This window comes from Salmo trutta, chromosome 14 (genome assembly GCF_901001165.1).
Source record: "Salmo trutta chromosome 14, fSalTru1.1, whole genome shotgun sequence".
Classification (NCBI taxonomy): domain Eukaryota; kingdom Metazoa; phylum Chordata; class Actinopteri; order Salmoniformes; family Salmonidae; genus Salmo; species Salmo trutta.
Window position 1 is genome coordinate 38192500 of NC_042970.1, and position 20041 is coordinate 38212540.

General features: G+C 43.1%; 1 protein-coding gene across 1 annotated transcript in view; it reads right to left on the minus strand.

Annotated features, from left to right (window-relative positions):
• Positions 1-17806, minus strand: part of LOC115208021 (transcription factor SOX-4) — a 29160-nt gene extending 11354 nt beyond the window's left edge. Inside the window, exons 1-2 of the mRNA XM_029775727.1 lie at positions 17768-17806; positions 12821-13015 (exon numbers count right to left, since the gene is read on the minus strand). The gene's annotated coding sequence lies outside the window, so the exon portion shown is untranslated. The remainder of the gene's footprint in view (positions 1-12820; positions 13016-17767) is intronic.
• Between the last annotated feature and the right edge of the window lie 2235 nt (positions 17807-20041).

The window sequence follows — 20041 nt, forward strand, 5'->3', positions numbered from 1 at the left end:
CTTGGCATTCAGGCCAAAGAGTTCAGTCTTGGTTTCATCAGAACAGAGAATGTTATTTCTCATGGTCTGAGAGTCCTTCAGGTGCCTTTCGGCAAACTCCAAGAAGGCTGTCATGTGTCTTTTACTGAGGAGTGGCTTCCGGCTGGCCACTCTACCATAAAGGCCTGATTGGTGGAGTGCTGCAGAAATGGTTGTCCTTCTGGAAGGTTCTCCCATCTCCAAAGAGGAACTCTGGAGCTCTGTCAGAGTGAGCTTTGGGTTCTTTGTCCCCTCCCTGATCAAGGCCTTTCTCCCCCGATTGCTCTGTTTGGCTGGGTGGCCAGCTCTAGGAAGAGACTTGGTGGTTCCAAACTTCTTCAATTTAAGAATGATGGAGGCCACTGTGTTCTTGGGGACCTTCAATGCAGCAGAAATATTTTCGTACCCTTTACTAGATCTGTGCCTCGACTCAATCCTGTCTCGGAGCTTATGGACAATTTCTTCGACCTCGTGGCTTGATTTTTGTTTTTTGCTCTGACATTCACTGTCAACTATGAGACCTTATACAGACAGGTTTATGCCTTTCCAAATCATGTCCAATCAATTGAATTTACCACAGGTGTACTTCAATCAAGTTGTAGAAACATCTCAAGTATGATCAATGGAAACAGGATGCACCTGAGCTCAATTTCGAGTCTCATAACAAAGGATCTGAATAGTTATGCAAATAAGGTATTTCTGTTTTTTATTTGTAATAAATTTGCTAACATTTTTAAAAACCTGTTTTTGCTTTGTCATTATGGGGTATTATTTGTAGATTTATGAGAATAAAGAAACATTTACTCCATTTTAGAATAAGGCTGTGACGTAACAAAATGTGGAAAAGGGAAGGGGTCTGAATACTTTCCGAATGCACTGTATCCCTTAATAACAAATCACAGTCCTGGCTTTGTCATTGTCACTGGAGGGCAGACTGTATTGCAATGGGATTTGGGAGTGAGGGGTACGACAGTATGCTCTCACCGTGCCAAGCTTGGACTCTAGAAGGCTCACAACTCTACCAGCATTAGATTAACAAATATTAGCATTTATAACATGTTTTTTTGTATTACCTCCCACTATCTAAGTATTTAAGTAAAGGCATCTGTTTGTCATTAAAGTCAATAGAGGCTTTTGTGGGGGATATCAAACCCCTCATAGAGACACAGATCTCAGCATTACGCTTTATTTAAAGGCTGCCTGCTGATTTTGGGGGATCTATGTCCCCTTTGCTGAGGCGGAATAAACAGATAGTTAACATTTAGGCACTCTAATCTAAGCAAAAGTTAGGGATTTGTGGTGGATTATTACGCTAAATACACTCTAGTACTTTCGGTTTGTTTTTGCATGCAATGACCAAGGAACATATGGTTTGGGTGAGGCTCAGACGGCCAATAGAAGTTCATCAAAACAAAGTTCATCCTCTTAAGCGTAATAAACAACTCTGTCTGTCATTATAGAAACATGTTTTCTAGACGTTTTCTGGATATTAGCTAGAGAAGAATCAAGTAACACTCATAAGAACATTGTGTTGAATTCTCCATCTTGCACAATTTGTCACAGAGAGAATAATTCACATTGAATGGAGGAGAATTCATTTGTTGAGAGAGAAATGGTACCCTATTCCATTTTTAGCTTATTACTTTTGACCAGAACCTATTGGCCCTGTCATATCTAGTGCACTACATAGGCAATAGGGTGCCATTTCAGATGCAGCCTCTGACTCACTCTCATGTTCTCTCTCCTCAGAGGCTGCTTCATCATTATTCCCATCACTGTTCAGGTCCCTTAGGAAACTAGCTTCTAGGGGGAAATGAGGCCATCTTTTTCCCAGCCCTGTATTTATAATCTGCCCTCCCAGGTAAAGGACAACAAAGCAGCCAATTACCTCTAATCTAGCATGACTCATGGTAACTAGCATCAGGGGATGGCCAGCCCGAGGAGTCTGTCTAGTCCTGCAGATTAAAAACAGCACAGAAGCCCCACTATACTGGGCGCGCTGCATGCAGATAGAGTAGGAATAGCGTTTTTTGTGTGTGTTTTTTAAAGTAAATATTTTGAAGTATAAAGCACCTCTCATACGACCACTCACATCGATTTGTGTGAGTGAAAACCCATTGGCGAATGAGAGGGAGAAGGAGAGGGAGAACGATGAAGGTGAATGATGTGATTTGATTGACTTTGAACCCCCCCTTCTGAAATGTATGCTCCGTAAGGTCGATTGGTGTTGGAAGTTGTTGTGACGTTTTGTCTCCTCTGCCACTGAGGGGCCTGGTGTGTTTATGGCCAGAGAAGCAGTGATATCACATTGTGTTGACACTCCCACTCACTGGCACTGGATTGTTACGCCGCGCTTACAGTTTCACAAATATGTGTGCGTGTGTATACTGTACAATGTGTGTGCTCATGTGTGCCTGCATGTGTACGTGTCTACTCCCCATCCCCATCTTCACCGCCTCAGTCGGGCGGAACTCAGTTCTGCTCTGCTTTGCTTTGCAGTTCCTGTGCAAGGAGCAGGAGGAGTGGAGAGGAGCCCTGCAAGCGCCGGAGGTCACAATCCTGTACCAATTACTGTCTGCCTGCCAGGCAGCCCCAGCCCAGGGTTTAATATTCCTTCCCCTCCATTTTGATCTTGGCAGTAGGGGTATACCAGCATGATCAACCCCCCCACCCCCCCCATGGTGGGACCTGCCTCCCCTGTATCGCCCTCAGTTTTGATCTCTCTCCAAGGCTGGGCTGAGCCCCAGCTGTGCCCGGCATGCCAACAGGGAGGCCCGTGGATGGAAGCTGCTCTGCTCCCACTCGGTTCGCTCTGCCTGCCTGCCTCTTTCTTCAGCATCTGCCAGTTTAAAGGGCCTCTCCTTCACTAACGAGTTGATAGACTCCCTGTAACCTCTGGCACAGTGAATGCTAATGCACCCTGGCTCATGCTGTTGTGTTCTGGGACCTCTACCGTGTGAGGAGAGGCTGTATTGTTAGTGTTTGGCGCTGGAAGGAAGGGGGAGAGAGAGGAGTGCAGAGTGAATGTGAATTGCTAAGGCCAGGTGAGACGATTTCTGATTGGTGATAACTTTTCACTGTCATAGGCTGAAAGTGCAGGTATCTGTTAAGAGCAAGGAAATAACGAGATACCTTTATTGCATGGCATTGTACAGTAAATTGGGCATTCCCTTTATTTGTGCAAAACCTTTATTTTCACTTCAGTGATTTCTACCATTGGCCTTTAAAACCAGCCTTCTGTCCTCCTTTTCTGCCTCCAGTTATACCTACTTTACTAGTTCTCATCTGTGAAACTTACAGCCTGCCAATATACTGTCCTTAAGCGGGAGGAACGACTACTATTGCATTTCCTTTCAAGTCAGCAACTATTATGACAGCTATGACATCTAGTGAGATAAAAGCAGAATGCTTGAAAAAAGACCCCATTACCATTGTGTATCATTCACAATAACTAGGGACCCGAAAGGCCCAAACCATGATATACATACAACCAGATATGACTGGGGTCTTTCTAGGACACCTCTCCTACATACACCTCACCAGCACTCAATCACTCCTGAAGGTAAAACAGATCAGTATGTCTTCTATCTCTCACTCAGGTGCTAGAAAAGCTCTTCCTACTCTCTGTATTTCAGCGCTGCATTGGGGGAATCAGCCTTGACAGCTCCGCCAGTAAAATCACACCTTTTCCCATCAGACACCATTACATCGGAAAATGACAGACACGGGGTAAATGAGTGCCGATTTACTGCCATTTAAATGCAAGACAGAGTCTGGGAGGCTTGGCGGCGGCTGCAGACCCTTCCATCTCTGTGTGACTTTGCTACGAAGGGGCCATACATTTCCAGCAGACAGACCCCCGCAGGGACACCTCTCAGCAGCTCTGTGCTGTAGCCAGATAATGATTATTACCTCCGACTGAGAGTGATGGACATGAGGAGACAGAGAAAGAAAGAGAGAGAGACAGAGATAGACAGAGGGGGAGAGAGAGAGGAAGAGTGAGAAAGGGAGAGGTGAAAGGGAGAGGTGAAAGAGAGAGAGAGAGAGAGAGAGAGAGAGAGAGAGAGAGAGAGAGAGAGAGAGAGAGAGAGAGAGGGGAGGGGAGGGGAGGGGGGGCTAACCCCAGCTGAGTCTGTGGAGGCAGCCATGGCAGCACGTCTAGACGATGAACCTGAATAACACTTAAGGTTACTTGCGTCACCCCGGTTCTCTGATATTATGAGTGAGACATCTCACTAGTGGGATTCATCAACATCTCTAAGTAGCTCGAATAGCCAATTATACACGTCTGTCGGAGACAGACAGGTCGAGTGGCGAATGAGAGAACCCCTCCACTCATGCTTAAGAGCCACTCGCCTGCCGTCTGATCATTCTCGAGCACGCCGAATTCTTATTGCGAGTAGGGAAATATGGTGAGTGTAGGGTTGCAAAATTCCCAAACTAGGATTTCTGGAAAACCAGGGAATTTTGCAACCCTAGGTGAGATGTCTCACTCATAATATCAGAGAACCAGGGTTATGCAAGTAACCTTGAGTTCTCTTTCAATTACTCGTTTTGACACCTCACTAGTGGGATATGGCCAACTCCCGTATCGCACATGCTCTCTGAAGCCAAGCAGTCTCACATATCAACCGTCAGAGGCCCTGACACTGAGGACAGTATGTGCCAATGAAGGGGCGGTGACGTCTAGTCGGTAGATCCTCATAAAAGTATGAGGGGGTGCCCTACAAGCCGTATCGCAAATCTCCTGTAAGGAGATGCCCTTGAACAGTACCCAAGAGGTAGCCATACCTCTGGTGAAGTGAGCCCTCAGGCCTTCCAGAGACTGTAACCCCTTGCTATTATAGGCCAATATAATAGCTTCCACAATTCAATGTGATAACCGTTGACGAGAAAGGGGCCTCCCCTTGCAGGGATGCACTCAGGACACAACGAGAATCTGCACAACACGCGTACTGGACACTAACGGTGTCAATAGAAGGGAAAAGCGGCAGGTGGATTGCCACTAACCTTAGGCATAAAGGTGGGGTTGAGCAACAAGGTAACCTTGGAAAAGCCCCGGGCAAAACTTTAGGCACAAATGATGAACTGACGGTGCATGCAGCTCACTCACTCCCTTTTCGGATGTATGGGCGACCAGTAAAGCGGTTTTAAAGGAGAGATATTTCATCTCCATATTTTCCAGCGTCTCAAAAGTCTGCTGTGAAATAGCCTCAAGCATAATAGACAAATCCCATGACAGGACTAAAGACTTGGAATTGGACGTAAGCGACATGCCCCGTTCATGATACGACATAACAAGGGGTGTTTCCCCACCGTGTTCTTGACGAAGCCTATATGAAAAGGCAGAGATAGCGGCTAGATAGACCTTAACAGTGGAGAAAAACTTCCCTCTGTTCAAAAGGTCCTGCAGAAAGCATAAAACCTTGGATACAGAGCATTGGTAAGGAATGATCTGTTTTCGGTCACGGCACTGCTCAAAAAACGCACCACTTGTTTCCATACAGTGAGCGTGTAGAAGGGGCCCTAGTACTCTGGATAGTCTCAATGACTCAGAGGCAGGCTTGTCACATCCAGATTTAACCTCTCACAGGCCAGGCCCAGAGGGGAGTAACGGGAGTTGCAAAAGGCTTGTTGTACAGCAGGAGAAGGATCTCTGCTATCCAGAGCTAGCCTTGCAGTCGACGTGCTACCAAGACGAGGGACAAGCGTTCCCCCGGAAGGAATCTCCGGTCCCCTTGATAGGCATTCCCTCTGGACATTAAGTCTGCTCCCATATTCAGTAGGCCCGGGACATTAATCGTGTGTAGGGACAGTAGATGTGCTCTGCTCCCCATAATAATACTGACCGATAGTCTGTGTAAGCACATGGAGCGTGTGCCACCCAGGCGGTTGATGTACGCCACTACAGTCGTATTGTCCGTTCTGATCAAGACATAGAAAGTGTTTCAGTGAAAGAAACACTGTCATCAATTCGAGGTAATTTATGTGAGCAATGCAGAGTTGTGGGGTCCACACTCCACACGTTTATTGCTTTTTACTCATGAACCGTGCCCCAGCCCGATAGTGACGCATCTGTCACCATCACGTTCCTCGTTGTCACTACCCCTAGGGGAGTGTCATTAATGAAGATCGCGGTGCTCTTCCTGTGGCGAAGAGCTGAGAGACATGCAGAGGTCACCTTTATCTGATGATTGAGGTGACGCCGTGTACACAGACATTGGGCAAACACCCGGCACTGGAAGTCTCTCATTCTCAGTAGGCCGAGAGGTACTACATCAACTCGGTACTGGTATCCCGTGTACAGCGCCTTCAGAAAGTATTCACACACCTTGACTTTTTCCACATTTTGCTGTGTTACAGCCTGAATTAAAAATGTATTACATTGAGATTTTGTGTCACTGGCCTACACATAATACCCCATAATGTCAAAGTGGAATTATGTTTTTAGAATTTTTTACAAATGTATTAAAAATGAAAAGCTGAGTCAATGAGTATTCAACCCCTTTGTTATGGTAAGCCTAAATAAGTTCAGGAGTAAATATTTGCTTAACAAGTCACGTAATAAACTGCATGGACTCAATAATAGTGTATAACATGATTTTTGAATGACTACCTCATCTCTGTACCCCACACATACAAATATCTGTCAAGCAGTGAATTTCAAACCACAAAGACCAGGAAGGTTTTCCAATGCCTTGCAAAGAAGGGCACCTATTGGTAGATGGGTAAAAATAAAAAAAGCTGACATTGAATATCCATGGTGAAGTTATTAATTACAATTTGGATTGTGTATCAATAAACCCAGTCACTACAAAGATAGAGCCGTCCTTCCTAACTCAGTTGCCGGAGAGGAAGGAAACCGCTCCGGGATTTCACCATGAGGCCAATGGTGATTTTAAAACAGTTACAGAGAGGATGGATCAACAACATTGTAGTTACTCCACAGCACTAACCTAATATACAGAGTGCAAATAAGGAAGCCTATACAGAATACAAATATTCCAAAACATGCATCCTGTTTGCAACAAGGCACTAAAGGACACCTGCAAAATATTTGGCAAAGAAATTAACTTTATGTCCTGAATACAAAGCATTGTTTGGGGCAAATCCAACACAACCCATCACTGAGTACACCTCTTCATATTTTCAAGGATGGTGTTGACTGCGTCATGTAATGGGTATGCTTGTCATTGACAAGGACTAGGGAGTTTTTTAGGTTAAAAAGAAACGGCATAGAGCTAAGCACGGGCAAAATCCTAGAGGGAAACCTGGTTCAGTCTGCTTTCCAACAGACACTGGGAGACAAATTCACCTTTCAGCAGGACAATAACCTAAAACACAAGGCCAAATATACACTTGAGTTGCTTACCAAGACGACATTGAATGTTTTTGAGTGGCCTAGTTGAAGTTTTGACTTAAATTGTCTTGAAAATCTATAGCAACTTGAAAATGGCTGTCTAGCAATGATCAACAACCAACTTGGCAGAGCTTGAAGAACTTTTTAAATAATATTGTACAATTCGGGTGTGTAAAACTCTTAGAGACTTACCCAGAAAGACTCACAGCTGTAATTGCTGCCAAAGGTGATTCTAAAATCTATTGACTCAGGGGTATGAATACTTCTGTAAATTATATATTTCTGGATTTCATTTTCACTTTGTCAATATGGGGTATTGTGTGTAGATGGGTGAGATTGTTATTCTTTTTTTTATCCATTTTTAATTCAGGCTGTAACACAACAAAATGTGGAATAAGTCAAGGGGTATACATACTTTCTGAATGGCACTGTACAGTATATAGCCAAGTTATCGATACTCATTGTGTATTTATACCTTGTGTTATTATTTTAACATTTTTCTTCTATTTTCTTTCTCTCTGCATTGTTGGGAATGTCCCGTAAGTAAGCATGTCACTGCTAATCTACACCTGTTGTTTACGAAGCATGTGACAAATACAATTTAATTTGATTCGACTACTGAGATGGTGGACCCCATCAACCCCGGCCCTCGGAGGCACGTCTTGAACGTGATGAGCGCCCCCTGTGGAACAAGGAGTGGCACTGTCGGGAACGAAGTGGTGCAGTCTTCCGAGAGTGCTGCCTGCCAGCCTCACGCCTAGCTATTCTAGGTATTCTATTCTCTCTTTTGGCACCAAACAGCACTTTTTCTGATTGATCTTGAACCCTAGCTCGGAGAGATGGGTTACAAGGGAATTTGGGTTTCGTACTACTCGTTCCCAGTATCGGGAGCCAAGCAGTTAATCATCTATGTAGGCGGAGATTCTCAGCCCCTTGTTTCTAAGTGGTGTGAGGAAGTAAAAGGTACATATTTTCTTTAGATGTCTAGTGAAGTAAACGGAAAAGTTGTCAAAAAAATACACTACCGTTCAAAAGTTTGGGGTCACTTAGGAATGTCCTTGTTTTTGAAAGAATAGCACATTTTTTGTCCATTAAAATGACATCAAATTGATCAGGAATACAGTGTAGACATTGTTAATGTTGTAAATGACTATTGTAGCTGGAAACAGCTGATTTTTAATGGAATATCTACATATGCGTACAGAGGCCCATTACCAGCAACCATCACTCCTGTTGTGTTAGCTAATCCAAGTTTCTAATTTTAAAAGGCTAATTGATCATTAGAAAACCCTTTTGCAATTATGTTAGCACAGCTGAAAACTGTTGTTCTTTTAAAAAAAGCAATAAACCTGGCCTTCTTTAGACTAGTTGAGTATCTGGAGAATCAGCATTTGTGGGTTCATTAACAGGCTCAAAATGGCCAGAAACAAAGACCTTTCTTCCGAAACTCGTCAGTCTATTCTTGTTCTGAGAAATGACGGCTATTCCATGCAAGAAATTGCCAAGAAACTGAAGATCTGGTACAACGCTGTGTATTACTCCCTTCACAGAACAGTGCAAACTGGCTCTAACCAGAATAGAAAGAGGAGTAGGAGGCTCAGGTGCACAACTGAGCAAGAGGACAAGTACATTAGAGTGTCTAGTTTGAGAAACAGACGCCGCACAAGTCCTCAACTGGCAGCTTCATTAAATAGTACCCGCAAAACACAAGTCTCAACGTCAACAGTGAAGAGGCGACTACGGGATGCTGGCCTTCTAGGCAGAGTTGCAAAGAAAAAGCCATATCTCAGACTGGCCAATAAAAAGAAAATATTAAAATGGGCAAAATAACACAGACACTGGATAGAGGAACTCTGCCTAGAAGAATGCTTTTCTTTCAAAAACAAGGACATTTCGAAGTGACCCCAAACTTTTGAACGGTAGTGTAAATACTCAAGTAAAGTACAGATACCCACAGATGGGGCGGCAGGGTTGACTAGTGGTTAGTGCATTGGTCTAGTAACCGAAAGGTCTAGTAACCGAAAGGTTGCAAGTTCAAATCCCTGAGCTGACAAGGAACAAATCTGTCGTTCTGCCCCTGAATAGGCAATTAACCCACTGTTCCTAGGCTGTCATTGAAAATAAGAATTTGCTCTTAACTGACTTGCCTAGTAAAATAAATAAATACCCCAAATAATGACTTAAGTAGTACTTCAAAGTATTTTGACTTAGGTACTTTACACCACTGCATGTTGTGAGACGGAGTGCTTTGCTGATGCAGCTGGGGTGTCATTACAGAAGGAAGTGACTGGAGTTGTGATTTATTACCCCTCCAACAGCAAATCTAATTAATGGACACACAATGTACATGCCAGACATGGAGGTATGACATCGTTTTAAGTCTCGGCCTATCGTGAAATTAATTTGACTCACCATGACATATATATCTCCAAATTCCCGCAGTATGCCATAATCTGTGTGGCTATCTCTGGGGAACTGCATTTTAATTTCATGGGTATCATGCTCATTTGCATTGGGGAGAGTGTGAGTGAGCGGAGCGGAGGAGGGGGCTAGGTGTGAAGAAAAGGAAGATGAGAAAAAATGCCCCATGTCTAATCCTGGCTCCTTGTTCTGACTGGATGCTATTTCAACACTGATACTCAATATGCAGATTTTTATAACCCTAATGCGAAGAAATGTTTGTGTGTTATCATCGCCGCTCAGAGCCAAGAGCTTATACTGTAGATCTTTCTCTGGCAATGCATTATACTGGAACACAGTACTGTAAAAACATGTTCTCTTGTGTTGTGTCAAGACACATTAAAATGAGTTTTAACTCCTGAAAGCGTGCCTGATTTAAGCAATGATGTATTTTCTTATTAAACAATGATATATACTATGCAGGCCTACTTGAACAGCAAATGTTCTCTCTTTCATATTAATATTAGTTTTCTGAATTTCTCCCCTATAAAGCTAGGTGAATTGCAACAGCACTAGGCTGCATTCAAAACAAATCTCCCCCCTCACCCGCATTCAATTTCCCCATAAGGTGTCGGGGACTCGTGCTTGAGCCTTTTACTTTCGGTTTTGGTCCACCAGTTTCAAACAGATGTAAAAACGACATTTTGGTACAATGATTTCATACTATATTCAGTGCTTGTTTTCTCACATAAACTGAAAATGAGCGAACAGTGTAGAATTTTAGCAACCAGGATGCGATTTCTACATTGGCCGCTTGACCCGATTCCCACTAGATAACACAGCCACAAAGTCAAAACAGCTTTCCCATTTTGACAACGGATACCCTCCAGCGGGAGAAATCAATAGGCGAATATAACAGCCAATCACAAACTGGCCCATAAGTAATAGGGGTGTACTCGAACAAAACGAGTATCGTAATGGATATGGAGAATTTTCAGAATACCATTATGACACAAGTATTTTTTGTAATTGTCCATCCCTCTGCTCTCATTTCCCCAGACATACACTCATGGCTCTATTTCACTCATTCACAGTCACTCGTCTCAGGGCACAAGTCTCCCCTTCTCCAAACATCATGTATGAATCCGAATCCGTTGACTTTGCTGAGGCCATATGGTTGTTTTTGTCTGTCTACTTGACGTTGTTTAGGGGGACTACTTTGTCTGTCCGTGTAATTATTCCATTGCTGACGATGTCTGTCATTATTTCGTGATCCAAACAGATGCTTGCTTGCAGTTATTATTTCTTCTTGTCCAGGCATTTTTACCGAGAAACAGATCATTCAAAGATAAAATTACAAATGTAGTTTTATATACAGTACCAGTCAAAAGTTTGGACACACCTACTCATTCAAGGGTTTTTCTGATTTTTTTTAAACTATTTTCTACATTGTAGAATAATAGTGAAGACATCAAAACTATGAAATAACACAAATGGAATCATGTAGTAACAAAAACAGTGTTAAACAAATCAAAATATGCCAAGTGTGTGCAAAGCTGTCATCAAGGCAAAGGGTGGCTACTTTGAAGAATCTCACATATAAAATATATTTTGATTTGTTTAACACTTTTTTTGTTACTACATGATTCCATGTGTGTTATTTCATCATTTTGATGTCTTCACTATTATTCTACAATGTAGAAAATAGTCCAAATAACACTGAATTCTACATATGCACTGATTGAGTAGGTGTGTCCAAACTTTTGACTGGTACTGTATATAAATGATATATACATTTTTTATGTTGTGGCATAAGTGTTGGGAGAGAGACAAAAGTTTTGCTCCTCTCGAAAGTGAAACAATATATGGGGCAAGTGAACTAGCCTACCTTCATCTAAATCTGTCTGGAATAAATGCAAGCAGTAGTAGCCAGCCATGCATTAGGCTACTTATTAGCCTATTTCGTTGATAATTGAATAGGACTAAATAAGTAAATCATGTGCATTTTCATCTGTTGGGGTCGTTTACCTTTGAACAATGTGTGTGAATGAGTGAAGGAACATAACGATGCGCTCTGAGATGCACTCTGAGTGATATCGCAGTAATGCGCATTTGAGATATAGGCTTTACCGATATTTAAAGCCACTTCCACGTTTTCCTATCACAAGTAAACCCAATTAAGAAGTGTGAAGTGAGGCCCTAAAAATTGTCAAAGACTCCAGCCACCCTAGTCATAGACTGTTCTCTCTGCTACCGCACGGCAAGCGTTATAGGAGCGTCAAGTCTAGGTCCAAGAGGCTTCTCAACAGCTTCTACCCCCAAGCCATAAGACTGCTGAACATCTAATCAAATGGCTACCCAGACTATTTGCATTGCCACCCCCCCCCCCTTTTACACCGCAGCCACTCTCTGTTGTTATCATCTATGCATAATCACTTTAATAACTCTACCTACATGTACATATTACCTCAGTTACCTCGACTAACCGGTGTCCCCGCACATTGACCCTGTAACAGTACCCCCCTGTATATAGTCTCGCTATTGTTATTTTAATGCTTTAATTACTTGTTACTTTTATTTCTTAATCATATTTTTTTTAAACTGCATTGTTGGTTAAGGGCTTGTAAGTAAGCATTTCACTGTGAGGTCTACACCTGTTGTATTTGGCGCATGTGACTAATACAATTTGATTTGATTTGAAAACGGATATGATTACGAATACGAGTATGACGAGATCGGCACACCCTTAGTAAATAATTCTGTGAAACACTATCGTTCCACTATTACTGCAGATATATTATGGACATTTTCTGAAAATTACAATGTAAAGATAAAAATCTAATCTTATGTGTAGCACCTTTAATCTCACCAATATTCCATGTGTCTAGAGTGTCTCATTTCTTCACAGGTTAATTTAGATGAGCCACAAAAGCTCACATAGTCATTTCGCTTCCATCTCAAAACCTTGTTTGAGGAAGTGCTTGTCTTGTCTTCTCTCAAATTCTCACTCATTAATGAATTTAGCAGCATCAAGCAGCAAACCTGAGAAGATGTTTTTGTGACAAGCTAGGCAGGCCTTCCTTCCTGGGGCTCGCTGGCATCATTGGCATGTTTTGTGATGTGTCTTTGATGTAGCTCAAATGTAAACATCTGTTTGGTCTCCAGGGAGCCTGTTGTGCTGGTCTAGCTTCCCCAGGAATTATCATCCTCCTCCTCCTCAGCCTCCTTTTGTGTTTCCTGTAAAAAAAAAAAAAAACATTTATTATTCATAAGAAGTTCTTAGGAAAATTATCGAATGCGCTACTGGAAATTGAATAATGGAAAAAGTACATAACAATATATATAATATACAATAATATATGCCATTTAGCAGATGCTTTTGTCCAAAGCGACGTACAGTCATGCATGCATACATTTTACGTATGGGTGGTCCTGGGAATCGAACCCATTACCCTGGCGTTACAAGCGCCATGCTCTACCAACTGAGCTACAAAGGACCAAAATATAACTTCTGTGGGATGGGAAGATAGGCATGTGGGCGATGATATAGAAGTTAGTGGTGATAAAACTGGGAATAGGCTAGAAAGCATAAGACTCATTGTGTCACATATTTGAATGCAATATGAACACCAAAGCTCAATTAAAACCAGTAATACAAGAAAGGCATACAGTACAATATCAAGTGGTATAAGAAAAAAGAAAAGGCTGTCTTGTATTTCAAATATTTCAGTAACTCTTACTTTCACTAGTCTACAATAACCTCTACTTCATGAAGACTAATGCAATCCAAAGATACTATGCTTTTTAAGACCAAAAAAAAATGCATTCAGACAAAGGAATTATATTAGAGGCATGTCTCAAAAGAAAAGGAGGTTTCACTCGCTCAAAGTTTCCATTTTAATACCCAAGTTCAAAAGTAACTCTCTAAAGATACAAGTTGTCTTGAGGTGATTTGAGTGAGAGGAGGGCTCCCTCCTTTAAAACAAAGAAGACTCAGGAGAGTCTGAATCAAAGATGTGTCTCTCTGCCTGCCTTCAGTCATCAGAATGCTTTAAAGGCTTATTTCTTCCCCCCCCATTTGAAATTCTGCCAAACCTGGCTCATCCCTGCACCACTTCCCTCCCTCCCTGCCGCCTCCCTGAGCAGAGCAGAGCAGGACTCCAGCTGTTAGGTGCTCCACTGGCCTAATCAGCGTACCAACACACACAGGCCTGCTGCTGCTGCTGTGCTACCCCCTTTGGAGAAGATGAGGTAGAGAATAAGGTCTCTCTCTACAGTGCCTCTCCCTTTCTTTATTTCTCTCATTCTTTCTGTCTCTCACAGGCGCACGTACACACACACACACACACGTACACACACACACACACACGTACACACACACACACACACACACACACACACACACACACACACACACACATTGTGGTGCCAGGATAACAACCTCTCCCTCAACGTCAGCAAAACAAAGGAGTTGATTGTTGACTTCAGGAAGCAACGGGGACATGCTCCGATCCACATCAACGGGATTGCAGTAGAAAGAGTCAGCAGTTTTAAGTTCCTCGGTGACTTGACATGGACCAACACCACCACCACTCTTATCAAGAAGGCGCAACAAGGTCTCTACTGCCTAAGGCGGCTTAAAAGATTCAGAATGCCACCCTCTCCAGATACTACCGCTGCACCGTCGAGAGCATCCTGACCGGTTGCGTCACGGCCTGGAACGGGAATTGCTCCGTCCACGACCAGAAGGCCCTCCTTCGGGTGGTGAAGACAGCCCAGCACATCCCTAGGACCATGCTCCCACCCATCCAGGACATCTACTTAAAACGGTGCCTGAGGAAGGCCTGCAGCGTCACCCCAGCCATGAGCTGTTCACTCCCTTACCGTTGGACAGACGTTATCGGAGCATGAGGTCTGATACCAAGAGGCTCAGAGACATTTCTATCTACAAGCCATCAGACTGCTCAACACTTGAACTGGACTGACTACCTGCACTGACTCTCCACACCTTAGCACACAGACACACGCTCACACACACACACACACACACACACACTCACACACACACACACACACACGCTCACACACACACACACACACACACACACACACACACACACTATTATGAGTGAGATGTCTCACTCATAATATCAGAGAACCGGGGTGACGCAAGTAACCTTAAGTTAAGTGTTATTCAGGTTCATCGTCCAGACGTACTGCCATGGCTGCCTCCACTGATTCAGCTGGGGTTTGCCCCCCCTCCCCTCTCTCTCTCTCTGTCTCTCTCTCTCTCACACACAAACATAGAATTAGAATACTAATACTGAACAAAAATATAAACGCAACATGCAACAATTTAATTTCAAAGGTTTTACTGAGTTAAAGATCATATAAGGAAATCCGTCAATTGGGAGGGCATAGGCCCACCTACTTGGGAGCCAGGCCCACCCACTGGGGAGCAGCCCAGCCACTCAGAAAGAGTTTTTCCCCACCAAAGGGCTTTATTACAGACAGAAATACTCCTCAGTTTCATCAGCTGTCCGGGTGGCTGGTCTCAGATGATCCCGCAGGTGAAGAAGTCGGATATGGAGGTCCTGGGCTGGCGTGGTTAAACGTGGTCTGCAGTTGTGAGGCCTGTTGGACATACTGCCAAATTCTTTAAAACGAAATTGGAGGCGGCTTATTGTAGAGAAATTAAAATTAAATTATCTGGCAACAGCTATGGTGGACGTTCCTGCAGTCAGCATGCCAATTGCACACTCTCTCAAAACTTGAGACATCTGTGGCATTGTGTTGTGTGACAAAACTGCACATTTTAGAGTGGCCCAGTACAAGATGAACCTGTATAATGATCATGCTGTAAAATCAGCTTCTTGATATGCCACACCTGTCAGGTGGATGGATTATCTTAGCAAAGGAGAAATGTTCACTAACATGGATGTAAACAATTTTGTGCACAGAATTTGAGAGAAATAAACTTTTGTGCGTATGGAACATTCCTGGGATCTTTTATTTCAGTTCATGAAACATGAGACCAACACTTTGCATGTTGCGTTTATATTTTTGCTCAGTATAATTAAATAGGATCTCTATGCACACACCCCTACCATTCTTAGAACAATAGACAGGTTGACCACAGCTTCAAGAAAACCTTACCATCTCCACCCACAGCTATCATGCTGATCCTATACTCATTACTTTGACTGGTGACTGTTGTTTCTAGTCCTGACTGGAGCCAGAGCTGTCAGTGTCAGTGCTGTCCCTCTGGCTGCTGCTGTGTCAGAGGCTCTTTAAAGGCAGAGGCAGCCTGCTGTGCACGTAGCCACCTGTGAAATGCCAACGTCAGGCCCTGCCGCCACAGATAGCCCTGATAAAGTATTGATGGGAGCCCCATGTTGCGAGAGCCACTCTGATGTGAAGTTCAGGGCCAATCGGAGTGACTGCCAGCTGGGTCTTTAGCCCTCCCAAGGCCCCATGGCCACGGTACAGTGGCTGTGTCCCAAATGGCACACTATTCCCCACTATACTACATTTAACCAGAGCCCTAGTGCAATACATAGTGATACACATACTAGAGGTAATAGACATAGAGGAAGATTTGGTCACACTTCAATAAATGCATTTATAGTGCATTATTACGTGTTATAAGCAGCTATGAGCCTTTATACTGTTTTGACATCTCCTTATAGCTTATGTTATTTCATGAGATCCTTTTTTAACAGAATCAAAATGGCTAAGAATAACTCTCAGGATCATGATGAGTCACTAAGAATGATTGAATGAACAAAACTTTATTGACCCCCAGGGGGTTGCCAGCAAAGACACATACAGGGACAATACAGAGACATATGAACATATCACAGACAGCACTGCAGACTCTACCAAGGTGTCATACATGTTTACCATGCATTATGACTGCTTCTAAGGCATTATGACCGTTGGCCTTTAGTGAACAATAAATATGTCTGTATTTGCTAAAGCCTTCAAAAAATTGGACAGGGAGGGTCAGCTGAGAGGACTAACTTACAGCCAGGGGTGTAGGAGCGGCTCTGACAAGGGGGGGATGGAAAGAAGGTATAACCAAAATGCGCTTCAGCCCAGCCTAAACGAAAAAGAGAAAATCAGGTGCTCAACTGAGAGACTTGAATTCCCAAAATCTTTCCTTATCTCAGGAGGCTCTGATGAAGGAAATTCATGCCGAAATGTAAGCCAATTGTTTACTTGTCCCATCAATAAATCTATCGGATTTATACAACAACAACAGAGTGCTCCTTTTTCTTTATTCTTCCAGAATATTTCAGTTGAAGTATCCTGGGATAAGGAAGGTTTTTTGGATTGGGGGGGGGGACGGGACGGACGGACAGACACATTTCTCTACGGGAGGCCGGGGTTGGAATTTTATTTGAAAAACAGGTTTTAAATGCTTTTTAGTGACTTTTGAGAAAAGGATGCGAAACAAATCTTAACTTACTAATGGGCAAGTATAAAAGGGGTGCCATGCAGAGGAGCACTTACTCTGCTATGGTCCAATCAGTCTTAAGGCCATGGTCATTCATACTGTACTGAATAACACACACACACACACACACACACACACACACACACACACACACACACACACACAAACACACACACCACTATAAAATGAAATAGTATCATGGCTGCCTCACTCCTACATTAAGTTAACACATGCAATACACCCTCTAGACTTAAGCTGCTATCATTTCATCAGAGATGATATATGATCATTCAGATTGATTCACGCTATGCCAGATCATCAGTCTATGAACCCTATGAGCTTGGCGAGCAGTGGAGGCTGGTGAGTTGAAAAACTGAGGAGGATGGGAGACCCACGGTAAAGGTGCGAAACGCACGTAGATGACAAAGTGTGTTTCAAAAATCGTCAGACAAATTATTTTAACCTAAAGCATTTAATAAAGACATTTTTAGTACAATATTATGGGGAATGGGAATGAGAGGGCTACTTACACCATGTTGGAAAGGGATCACAGCAGTGACTGAATGAGGTACGAGGCATGAGTTGAGGTGTTCAGAAGCTTGACCAGTGCAGGAAAGGATTTGACTGGGAAGACAAAAAACAGTAACCCAACACACTACACAGTTAGACAAAAGACAAAAGAGATAAGAATGAGTTAGTCCAAACAAGGAGTAAAATCATTGATGTGTAATAATGTGATTGTGTATGTGATTGACTCTACATACAGTAATGAGAGAAAATCGATAGGGGTACTCACAGTGCTTGGAGAGGAAACATTCAATGTGCCAGTGGAAGAGCGGGCACATGAGACGTGGCTTCAGTTCATGTCAGGAGATAGTTGAGAATGGTAATGGTCATCACCTCTTAATCAGGAAACAGGAGGGGACTTAGCTATAAATACAAATAGCAGATACATTCCATCATAGCTGCGCCAACGTAGGTTTGGACAATGAGTTTCTCTATGAAGTTAAACTCAGACATCTAAAAATGCATAAAGTCAAACACAGACAGCGCATCTCACCCACTTGACACATCAAAGTAGCCCAAGAAACGTTCCTGAATAAAGCCCTGATCATCCACTGGTGAGACTGGTGGCACCACAGGTCCGGTGGGGCAATTTTTACCCCCTTTGGCCTGGAGATTTTCCTTATACTGTATGTTACCCTAACAAGGAAAACTCTGGACCCTATAAGGTATGACAGTGATTAATCAGTTGTTTTTAGGTTTTATATGGGCTATGATATGATGGGGCCAGTTTTTCCTAATCAGGTCACATGATTTTTTTTAAACTCCTGAAAAAAAACTCCTGGTCCTGGGGGGATGAAACCCATGTTAACCCGCAGCTACCTCATTCATATACATTATATTTAGACTAGATTAGGAGGGGGATTTCCTCTACCCAGACACATAGACAACAACTGATAGACAATAGAACTCAGGGCCGAGCTTGCATCATGCAGGCCTATGCAACTGTAGGCCTAATTAAACATTTACTCACATCTGTCATCACCATTATGTTGATTAATTAATTCCAGTGAATCATTTTTGATTGAAAACGTATAGGCAGCCTAGCCAGCCCAATTTTGAATATAAACCAAATTTGATCACATTCATATTTTCTCCTGACACACAAATGGACTATAAATACATAACATTACTAATTAGTTTACCTTGACCAGATGGACAGGGCGCATAGGATGTAACGTTATGCAGCAGCTCTTATTACTAGCCTACAGTTGATCAGACTGAACATTTGTCTCGTTTTCATCCCATACAGCATGTCCCATTTCTAATGCTTAAGTGTAGCCTAGGCTGCTGCTACATTTATGTCATGAGTTTTTGCTTGTGTCTGTCCGCAGTGATTATGTGTTATCATCTTTGCTAAATAAATACTGGAGGAAAGTGGAAAGCCTACATGAGCGGATTCGAAAAAATGCGCTGCGTCAAACTCTCTCTTTAATCTACATTTTAATGGTTGATGCAATGGAAGCTATGAAATCATTCGGACTTGTTTACGACATCCTAGAAAACACAGTCGAAACTTCGATATGTTCAGAAAGTAAAGCGTCATAACCGTTACGACGTAACCTGCAATTACCTCTGCAAGCTCCTTGTAGTTGCCCTTGTTGGCGGAACTTTCCCTTTCGTTGTGTCCTCTATCGCTGCTGCTTTTTCACAGAAGCTTGAATCTGATGTGGGCATTTATATGCTCCCTGCTTGTTTTTTTTGCCGTTTAGCTGAACTATCGATGTTCTTCAAGTCACTGTACCCACCTTTCGACCAAGGCCTAGGCTCAACCAATCAGGTCTTTATGATAGTGGCCAGACGGAAGCAACTCCTCAGTAAAAGGCACATGACAGCCCGCTGGAGTTTGCCGAAAGGCACCTAAAGACTTTCAGACCATGAGAAACAAGATTCTCTGTTCTGATGAAACCAAGATAGAACTCTTTTGCCTAAATGCCAATCATCTCATCTGAAGGAAAACTGGCACCAACCCAACGGTGAAGCATGGTGGTGGCAGCATCATGCTGTGGGGATGTTTTTCAGTGGCAGGGACTGGGAGACTAGTCAGAATCGAGGCAAAGATGAACAGGGCAAAGTACAAAGAAATCCTTGATGAAAACCTGCTCCATAGTGCTCAGGACCTCAGACTGGGGCAAAGGTTCACCTTCCAACAGGACAATGACCCGAAGCACACAGCCAAGACAACGCAGGAGTGGCTTCGGGACAAGTCTATGAATGTCCCTTAGAGGCCCAGCCAGAGC